Source organism: Lolium rigidum, chromosome 4, assembly GCF_022539505.1.
Source record: "Lolium rigidum isolate FL_2022 chromosome 4, APGP_CSIRO_Lrig_0.1, whole genome shotgun sequence".
In the NCBI taxonomy this organism is placed as follows: domain Eukaryota; kingdom Viridiplantae; phylum Streptophyta; class Magnoliopsida; order Poales; family Poaceae; genus Lolium; species Lolium rigidum.
The window spans coordinates 247936034-247946949 of NC_061511.1; positions in this window are offsets into that span (position 1 = coordinate 247936034).

Sequence of the window (10916 nt, forward strand, 5' to 3'; positions counted from 1 at the left end):
GTGTGTCACCCTACGGTTCGTGAACTATGTGGACATGGTTGAGTACTCACTCCGACCAATAACCAATAGCGGGATCCGGAGATCCATAATGGCTCCCACATATTCAACGATGACTTTAGTGATCGAATGAACCATTCACATACGATACCAATTCCCTTTGTCACGCGATATTTTACTTGTCCGAGGTTTGATCTTCGGTATCACTCTATACCTTGTTCAACCTCGTCTCCAGACAAGTACTCTTTACTCGTACCGTGGTATGTGGTCTCTTATGAACTCATTCATATGCTTGCAAGACATTAGACGACATTCCACCGAGAGGGCCCGGAGTATATCTATCCGTCATTGGGATGGACAAATCCCACTTGTTGATCCATATGCCTCAACTCATACTTTCCGGATACTTAATCCCACCTTTATAACCACCCATTTACGCAGTGGCGTTTGATGTAATCAAAGTACCTTTCCGGTATAAGTGATTTACATGATCTCATGGTCATAAGGACTAGGTAACTATGTATCGAAAGCTTTATAGCAAATAACTTAATGACGAGATCTTATGCTACGCTTAATTGGGTGTGTCCATTACATCATTCATACAATGATATAACCTTGTTATTAATAACATCCAATGTTCATGATTATGAAACTAATCATCCATTAATCAACAAGCTAGTTAAGAGGCATACTAGGGACTCTTTGTTTGTCTACATATCACACATGTACTAATGTTTCGGTTAATACAATTATAGCATGATATATAAACATTTATCATAAACATAAAGATATAAATAATAACCACTTTATTATTGCCTCTAGGGCATATCTCCTTCACTGCTGTAGTAGCAGGTGGAGCAATAGGTGTGCATAAGAAATCATTATTATTTGTGGTTGTGAAGTCACACAACTTAGTATTCTCAGGAGTGGCCATTTTAGCAGTAGTAAATAAAGCAAACTAGATAAAATAAATGCAAGTAACTAATTTTTTTGTGTTTTTGATATAGAGTGCAAGACAGTAAATAATGTAAAGCTAGCAACTAATTTTTTTGTGTTTTGATATAATGCAGCAAACAAGAAAGTAAATAAAATAAAGCAAGACAAAAAAAAAGTAAAGAGATTGGATTGTGGAGACTCCCCTTGCAGCGTGTCTTGATCTCCCCGGCAACGGCGCCAGAAAATATGCTTGATGCGCGTACAGCACGCGTCCGTTGGGAACCCCAAGAGGAAGGTGTGATGCGTACAGCGGCAAGTTTTCCCTCAGAAAGAAACCAAGGTTTATCGAACCAGGAGGAGCCAAGAAGCACGTTGAAGGTTGATGGCGACGAGATGTAGTGCGGCGCAACACCACGGATTCCGGCGCCAACGTGGAACCTGCACAACACGACCAAAGCACTTTGCCCCAACGTAACAGTGAGGTTGTCAATCTCACCAACTTGCTATAACAAAGGATTAGATGTATAGTGTGGATGATGATTGTTTGCAAAGAACAGTAAAGAACAATAGCAGCAGATTTGTATTTCAGATGTAAAGAATAGGACCGGGGTCCACAGTTCACTAGAGGTGTCTCTCCCATAAGATAAATAGCATTTTGGGTGAACAAATTACAGTCGGGCAATTGACAAATAGAGAGGGCATGACCATGCACATACATGATATGATGAGTATTGTGAGATTTAATTGGGCATTACGACAAAGTACATAGACCGCTATCCAAGCATGCATCTATGCCTAAAAGTCCACCTTCGAGTTATCATCCGAACCCCTTCCGGTATTAAGTTGCAAACAACGAGACAATTGCATTAAGTATGGTGTGTAATGTAATCAATAACTACATCCTTGGACATAGCATCAATGTTTTATCCCTAGTGGCAACAAGCACATCCACAACCTTAGAACTTTCGTCACTCGTCCCGCATTTAATGGAGGCATGAACCCACTATCGAGCATAAATACTCCCTCTTGGAGTTAAGAGTAAAAACTTGGCCGAGCCTCTACTAATAACGGAGAGCATGCAAGATCATAAACAACACATAGGTAATAGATTGATAATCAACATAACATAGTATTCTCTATCCATCGGATCCCGACAAACACAACATATAGAATTACGAGATAGATGATCTTGATCATGTTAGGCAGCTCACAAGATCCGACAATGAAGCACATGAGGAGAAGACGACCATCTAGCTACTGCTATGGACCCATAGTCCAGGGGTGAACTACTCACTCATCACTCCGGAGGCGACCATGGCGGTGAAGAGTCCTCCGGGAGATGATTCCCCTCTCCGGCGAGGGTGCCGGAGGCGATCTCCGAATCCCCGAGATGGGATTGGCGGCGGCGGCGTCTCGGTAAGGTTTTCCGTATCGTGGTTCTCGATGCGGGGGTTTCGCGACGAAGGCTATATGTAGGCGGAAGGGCAGGTAAAGGGGCGTCACGAGGGGCCCACACAACAGGCCGGCGCGGCCAGGGCTTGGGCCGCGCCGCCCTGGTGTGTCGCCACCTCGTGGCCCCACTTCGTCTATCCCTCGGTCTTCTGGAAGCTTCGTGCAAAAATAGGACCCTGGACGTTGATTTCGTCCAATTCCGAGAATATTTCCTTACTAGGATTTCTGAAACCAAAAACAGCAGAAAACAACAACTGGCTCTTCGGCATCTCGTTAATAGGTTAGTGCCGGAAAATGCATAAATACGACATATAATGTGTATAAAACATGTAGATATCATCAATAATGTGGCATGGAACATAAGTAATTATCGATACGTCGGAGACGTATCAGGCATTTACATCGCCATGCCCGCCTCCGAAGTGATGCGTGAGTAGTTCATCCATGAACTATGGGTCCATAGCTGTAGCTAGATGGTTGTCTTCTCCACTTTGTGCTTCATGTATCGATCTTGTGAGCTGCCCTACATGATCAAGATCATCTTTATGTAATCCTCTATGTTTGGTTTGCTGGGATCCGATGAATATTATTTACTATGTTAAGATTGATTATATATATATATCCATGTCATATGTTATTTGTGATCTTGCATGCTCTCCGTTGCTACTAGAAACTCTAGCCAAGTGGACACTTGTGACTCCAAGAGGGGGTATTTATGCTCGATAGTAGGTTCATGTCTCTAGTTTTCTGGGAGAGTGACTTTATAACTTCTAAGGTTTTAGATGTGATGTTTCTACTAGGTAGAAAACAACAATGTTTTATCCAAGGGTAATTTTATTGTTTACTTTACACACATTGCTTAATTTGATAGTCTGTTGCTTGCAACTTTATACTAGAAGGGGTGCGGACGCTAACCTGAAGGTGGATTATATTGTAATGCCCAATACCAAATTATCATAGTAATCATCTTGTCATGTATCGATCGATATTCTGTCTTTGCCCAACTGTAATTTGTTTACCTAACATGCTATTTCTTTATGGAGAGACACCTCTAGTGAACTGTGGACCTCGGTCCTATTTACTTTACTGATAAATTCTACTGCAATCCTGTTCTATTTACTTTCTGCAAACATATCCTTCCATTCGATACGTCTAATGCTTTGTGTTCAGCAAACCGGTGAGATTGACAACCTCACTGTAAGTTGGGGCAAAGTATTTGGGTTGTGTTGTGTGCAGGTTCCATGTTATTGCTGATGCCGGTAGTGCGTCCTGCCACTAGTCAGCCAGCAATACCTTCAGAAGTCACGCCTTTCTCCTACTGGTCGATTAAACCTTGGTTTCTTACTGCGGGAAAACTTGTTGTTGTGCTCATCACACCTTCCTCTTGGGGTTCCCTAACAGCGTGTCTGCGAGCACACGCCATCAGGTAGCACCAATAAAAAAGAATAGGGGAAACAAAGTAGAGATGGAAAAGTTGGTGAAACACACACCCACGAGAAAGTGTAAAAAGATGTTTCCGAGGAGTACAATTCCGAAAACCATTATTACGACAACTCTAATAGACTCCCTGATTTTTAGCCCTAAAAATAGTGGTTTTGGAGCTTAAAAATACGATAAATGTGGGTTTAGTGAGTCTTGTAGAAGTGCTTTTTTCCATGTTTGCTCCGAAATAGCAATTTTATTTTATCTAGAGCTAACTTCACTCCACTTTCTCTTACCCCTTCCTTTCTTCCTTCCTTTGTTTCCCCCTTTTGAATCCACACTCTTTTTTCTTATTAAAGAGGCGAGCTAACCCTAATTTCGTTAAGAAGCTAAAGTCTCAAACCATTTGTCACGTCACCTCTGCCGAACTACAAACTTTATGAAAATAAATAACATCTAAGCAACTAAAGTGGCACATCTAGAGAAACTTCGTTCTATACAAACATACATCTCTTTTATATACGGGTAGCCCTCGTTGTCCATGTAACACGTGGATAATCAATTCCCCAAAGTTTAGAAACCTATCAACCATCACATAATGACTGGTCTCATCCATGTCTTCTTCAAAAAACTTCACTTGCTATTTTCCTCAACCTCTCAGCCACCAAACCAAGCATTGTTTTTTGAACATTTCCTTTCTGAACATTGGACCAATCATATAATATGTGGCAAGAGGATGATTAGGCATGATTCTTTAAAAGGGAGCATTATTCTACTTTTTTTTTTCATATTCCACATGATTCAAGCTACACTAATCATAAACGTAATCCTATTTCTAAGTAAACCATGTTAACCAATTTCCGCACAAATCATAAAAGCATTAATTTTAGTACTAATGCCTAGTGCACTTCCTGCCACACTTTAGGTATATTTTGCTAAAGGACAATCAAAGAACATAGGTATATTTTGCTAAAGGACAATCAAAGACTCCTTACCACCACAAAAGTCACAAAAATTAATTCAATTCTGGCATTTCTTCACTAAGTTATCCTTAGTAAGAACCCTATTCTTGATGATTATTCAAACAAAATCTCAACTTTGAGAAGTAATTGTAACTTCCACACTATTTTATAAGATAACATAACTTTCCTAGATACCAAATAAGTATAAAGTAATTGAACATGAAAGATTCCATATTTGGTTAGAGTCAAGAAACTTTATCAGCCTCACCAGGCAATGATAACTGATCACATATATCTATCATTTTTTTCCACATCTCTCTTAAGTCGCGACATGATGCAATCGTTTGAATCCAGTACAACTAAGCTATTGCGTAAATCTTTAGAGAACATTCTTTCCTGAATAAAAGGTAAGTTATAGAGTCTAAGAAACATATTACATAGAAAGGTTTGCTTCCTACCTGAGACAGCCTCCCAAAACTGGTGCCTTTCCATCACCAAGAACTCATTTACGCAACTATATTTTTTTTTCCATTTTCATTAGACCAGACCAAAAATGAGAACAACCTGTATCTTTTTTTTACATATAGTCAAATGATTAAACTTGAAGAATGTAAAACAATAAGTAATAATGCACCACACATTACTTTTCAAAGTACCATGAACAATGATACAAAGTTGTGTGCATGTGTGAAACACAAACAAATATTATGCAAAAAAAAATGTTGCTAAACATTGGTCAAAATATTTTTTTTTAAAGACTTCATCTTTTGACTTAGAAAGAATTGAAAACAAGATAGGGCCTCCTTCGAGGAACGCTAGGATTAAAAGGCACTAGAGCGTAGTCGATTAAAATAGAATATATAATGTTTTGGAAGGTGTAGCTCATGTCAACACTTCATCATAGGTGTGGAGTTCCATTAATTGCTCCTATTATTAGCACTATTTATTGACACTTTTGCTTCTCTCTAAATTTCCTGAACATTAGGTGTTGCATTGATAATAAAAGTAAGTTGCAGGTTGACATTAGGCTTGAAATGTTTCATGTCTCCTTGACTGACTAGCCAGACCAACAACAACATGGCTTCAAGATCGTCTGGTAGTTGGATCAAATGATAACTTCCTCACATGAAAACATGGAGTTGGTTAACACTTCAATCCCAATGTCAGTCAACCTATATCATGTAAATGAATTTTTTTCATCCTCTCTTTATTTGCTATATCATTGTTTCTTCATTTTTATTTTCCACCCTTAGTAAACATAGTGTGTTCCTGCTGCACTCTATACCTGCCACTGCTCCCCTGCATTTTCTCTAAAAATTAGGTTCCACGATCCATTCTCCTCTCCATCCCGCAGGTCTCCCCGATGCAACACTTCCGTAGCCTAACCCGTTGCTATCCCGTGAGCCCTCGCGTCTCTGCCATAGTCCCCATGTGTGTGCCACCATTATCATAGTCTCGTGGGAGACTGAAGAGGACAGGTTTCCCTCGGGTCAACGAGAACATTACCTGTAATTCCGAAGAGGTATGATTTTACGGTTTGCTTGATTTCGAGTTCTTGCTATGCCGATTTGATTTGATTTATACATTGTCATCTAGGAATCAACGTATGTATTCGGTCCTCATGGTATGGAATTGAGTAGAAGCATGGTATCAATGTCGTACTGCTAATTTTGAATGCTTTGAACTTCACAATCAACGAAAAGAAGAAGGTCGAAGAAAAACTAGAGCTAGCTCACGAAGGCAACCTAGAGGATTGAGAAAGTGATGATGAAGACAAGAAAAGGATATAATAAGATAACCGAAGAAGTGAAAAATACAAGTGAAGTTGCATATGGCCAATATTATCCATGATCAGAAGACCAGGTTGAATACAACTCAGATGAAGATGCAGATCATGAGATATGCTCCCGAGAAGGAAATATGCCTACAATAAGAATTTGGAGCTTTTGTAATCTTAATCGCAATACTTGGATTCTTTTAGCAGTTAGTAGTTATTTAGATTAATGTGGTTTATGGTTGATTTTTCACAAATAAATTGTAGGGAAGGTGGATCTCACTCCTGGGCCCCTGGGGATTTCTATTTGTTGCTTGAGCATTGGCTTGCCCTGCAAACCTCAACATTGCTTGAAAATTTCGACAATCCTTCTGCAAGTGACCTGACTACCTTCTTTCATTATTGTCGAGATAAAAAATGCATCTGACACGGCCCGTTCATCATATCCTCGGGAGATACATACGGTCTCTGGAACCTTGGTCCACTATTTTGCCTGTTATTCCGGGAGTCATCTCTATTGTCGCCTCGCTGCTCACTACTCCTTTGATATTCATCTCTGTTGTTTCCTCCAGTATTTCCTCGAAAACCAGCCGATATTTGGCCAGGAGCATCATAACTTGAGAACTGTCGAGGGAATCGTCGTCTATTTTGGAAATTTCGACCACGGTCCTCCTCTGGTGACCTATGTCGCTTATTGTGAACAACATCTTCTCCATCTTCCCACCTGTTTGCTATCTCCATCAATTCTGATACTGTCCTTGGGTTGGTTCTCCCCAAGTCCTCGACGAAATCTCCTCGTTGAATACCTGCCACGAACGCATCTATTGCTCTCTCGTCAGATATGTTCTATGCCGAGTTTTTAATGATGTTCCACCTCTGGATGTACTTTCTCATTGATTCATCATGCTTTTGTCGACACGACCTCAACTCTTCTAATGAGGCAGGTGTTTTGCAGGTAGATCGGAAATTCTTAACGAATACATCCTCAAAACTGTCCCAGCTGTCGATGGAACCTGGAGGAAGCTTCTTTATCCAAGATCGTGCGGCTCCACTCAGGTGTACCTGAATGCTCTGCATGGCTGTTGCTCTGGTTCCACCTATCAACTTCACCGTCTCGAGATAATCCACAAGCCAATCCTCGGGATCTTGCAGGCCATCGATTTTTTTTTGAAATTATCGGGTAACTTAAACCCTGAAGGAACTCGAGTTTTCGGACCCTCCTTGTAAAGCACGGTAGCCCACACATATCCTCTTCATCTATTTCTGGGGAATGCCGATGTTCCCTTCTATTTTGTCGTGCTCTGTCTACCCGTGCTTGAGTTGCTGTGTCTCTTGCTCCACTTGTTCTCTCGGGACCTGGTGCTCGCTGCGATGAGGTCGTGGACTATTTTGCCTTGCTGATCCTTCGGGAGGCGAATTTACAAACGCCGTTCCCATGGCTCCAACTCCTGCCATGACCATATTGTACAATGCTTCTCTTGGATCTCCGGGAGGTGGCTTGGATGCGAGGATGAACGCTTGCGTCGCCATGTACCCAGCTTCTGGTGTCTTAGGGATAATGTTCCCCCTCGTGTCTATCGACATAAAGGACATGTCGAGGTTTTGAACCAGATTCTCACTATCTGCCTCAGGTATATTTTGCAGCCGAGATCTCGCTCTGTTTCGAGCTGCTCTGTGACTATCTCCCGAAGTGCCAGATTGTTGACTCAAATTAGCTCTCCGCCTGCTTGACGCAGAAGCTGCTTCCTGCCTCCTATCCAACTCGATTTTCTGCTTCTCAAGCTCTCGCCTGGTACGTGCAAGCCTATATTGATACGCTTGTAGCTCCTCAGGTGTCGCTGTTATGGTCATTGGCTCTGTACCATCAATGGCTCTTGCGACTCGATCCCATACTGCCTGCGGAAATCGCACCATCTCTCGCATTCCTGGTCCAATATATTTTGTTCCTAAACCTCGCGTGAGATCTGCAGGATCAACATACGGATTTCCCGCCTCGTCGAAACTCTCTAATGTCTCCTCCTGTGGGCGACTTGGTTCTCCAATGGCATAGATCTGATGATATTTTGGATTCTGAACTTTGTCGGGTTTGGTGCACCATCATAAAGATTGGTGAAGACCTTTCCAACAATAGTGGATCTGTCGATGAAGTTGAAGCTGTCTATGTTGCTCGAGTCATCGCTTATATCGGAGTCCGCAGATGACTCGAAGGACATGTCGCTAAAGATCTTGGCGAGTTTTTCACTTGCCATAGTGCTGATGAAGCGTGACGAAGAAATCTCCTCGTCGCCTGACTCGATTGACGATGTTGAACTCAAAAAATCGGGATCGGCCGCCGATAATCCCGACGAGATCGGAATTTCGAGACGATACGATCCTTCCTTCTCGACGCGGAAGTGGAACTTTCCGAACGTCATTTCCATGGGCTCCTCCAGATACGCATATGCATCCAAACGGGAGGGCGGGTGAGGAACAAAATCGACTAGACCAGTTTCGATCTGTTTACCTCTGTCCATCGCGTTGCTTGCAGTTGACGAAGTCGACGATCTTGAACGTGCCATCGAGATCAGCTCCTTGACACCTCTAATTCCCACAGACGGCGCCAATTGACAAGGGATTAGCTTATCAATGCCTACGTATTGTAGACTAGGGTTTTAGTCGGAAGTAGAGGGCAAGTAGATCTCGAAGGTTTCAGCCGAAAGGTACTCAACTATTATGAAAACTAGGGTTGCGTGAAACAATGAGTCGATTCTCTCTTTGTCCCTCGACTCCCCCTAATATAGGAGGCGGAGCCGAGGGATTCGTAATACACAAGTTACAGAGTCTGGGAGGGTTTCTAACCCGTCCCGTAAAATTACAAATCTAATACAACTCTAACTTTCCTTAATATAACTTGGGCTTCTGAACTTTTATTCTTCGACTCGTGGGCCTTCAGTAAACCCCGGGTACCATCTTTGGCAGATCCATTAGGAATACCTATGTCAGCCAGATTTAGGGAAGATGCTAGAGACGAAGAGCATTGCTAGAGCATCTCCAGCTAGCCGATATTGTAAAATTTAAGATGGCCTATAAACTGTTTTTACGATACCACGGAGGACTGGGAGAACATATACCATAAAAAAAATCCTCAAAAATACTCTCCTTTCTTCCCCCACGGACACGAAAGCTCCTGCCTGCTTCGTCCAACCGCTCATGGTCGTGCCCCGGCCGGCTGCCTACTCCATCGTCACCATATCCAGCGCGTACCATCCTACCCATGCCCGAGCAGTGCCGCTGGTGCTCGGGTGCTCGGGCGTGGATCTGGCCGTTCGCTTGCTCCGGCGCCGCTTGGCCTACCCCATGTCGCTTTGGAGCATATCTAGCCACTATCGAGCTCCTCATGTCCCCTACAATGGCTGACTTCCTTTCCAATACGATTTTGTTGTAATTCTGTTAAAAGATGCTCGTAACTAGAGTAACGTGGTGAAATACGACGATGATTTGGCCAGACTCCAAACATCGCGGTGGAATTCCACCGGAACTAGTACCGGTCTGTCGACCATCCGAGGCAAAATTCCCTCTTTCAATACCAGTGTTTTTTTTTACGTTTTGGATCTTTTATGGATTGCTAGAGATGTTTTTTTTGAACTTGGATTGCTAGAGATGTTGTTAACTCCTAAATTTCATCTCCCTGATCATTAAAGCATATTTAGGAAGTCAAAACAAAAAGGACAGAGAGTAGATAAATGGAGGCCGAGCTATATATAGCCTTCTATTTTTTAAAATTCTAAAATGATCTTTTGAAGTTATGAAAATTTTCGAATTTTTTTTCTGGATGTAGCCCAATGATGTATCTTACAATGGTGCAAAATATGTAAAGTTCTTTATATTTTAGGCTACATAAAAATGATAAAGTGTGACGGTTTTATAATTTTGAAATATGCACTATTCACCGTACTACGATTCACACATTTGCCTTTTTTTTGTGTGTAGCCTATAATACAGCAATAATTTTCACATTGAGGTTTTGCAGGTTTGTAATAAACATTATTAGCTACATCCAGAATTTTGTTTCAGGCTTTTCAAAATTGCAAAATATAAATTTCGAATTTTAAAATAAATAGCTACATATAGCTTGACCTTTCCGTGCTACAGATTCGCCTAGAATTTATGAAGTCTTAGAGCATCTTCAGTCGCGTCTCCCCAAAGCGTCCCCCAAACCGCGCCGGATCGAGCGTTTGGGGGACGTGTTTCGTTCGTGCCGCGTTTGGGGGACGTCGCTTCCCAGTCGCGTCCCCCAAACGCCTCCCCCAAATGAATATTGGTGCACGAAAATAAAGGTTTTCATTCAATTTTGATTATATATTACAAAGTTTGAATGAAAACGGCTAGATTTC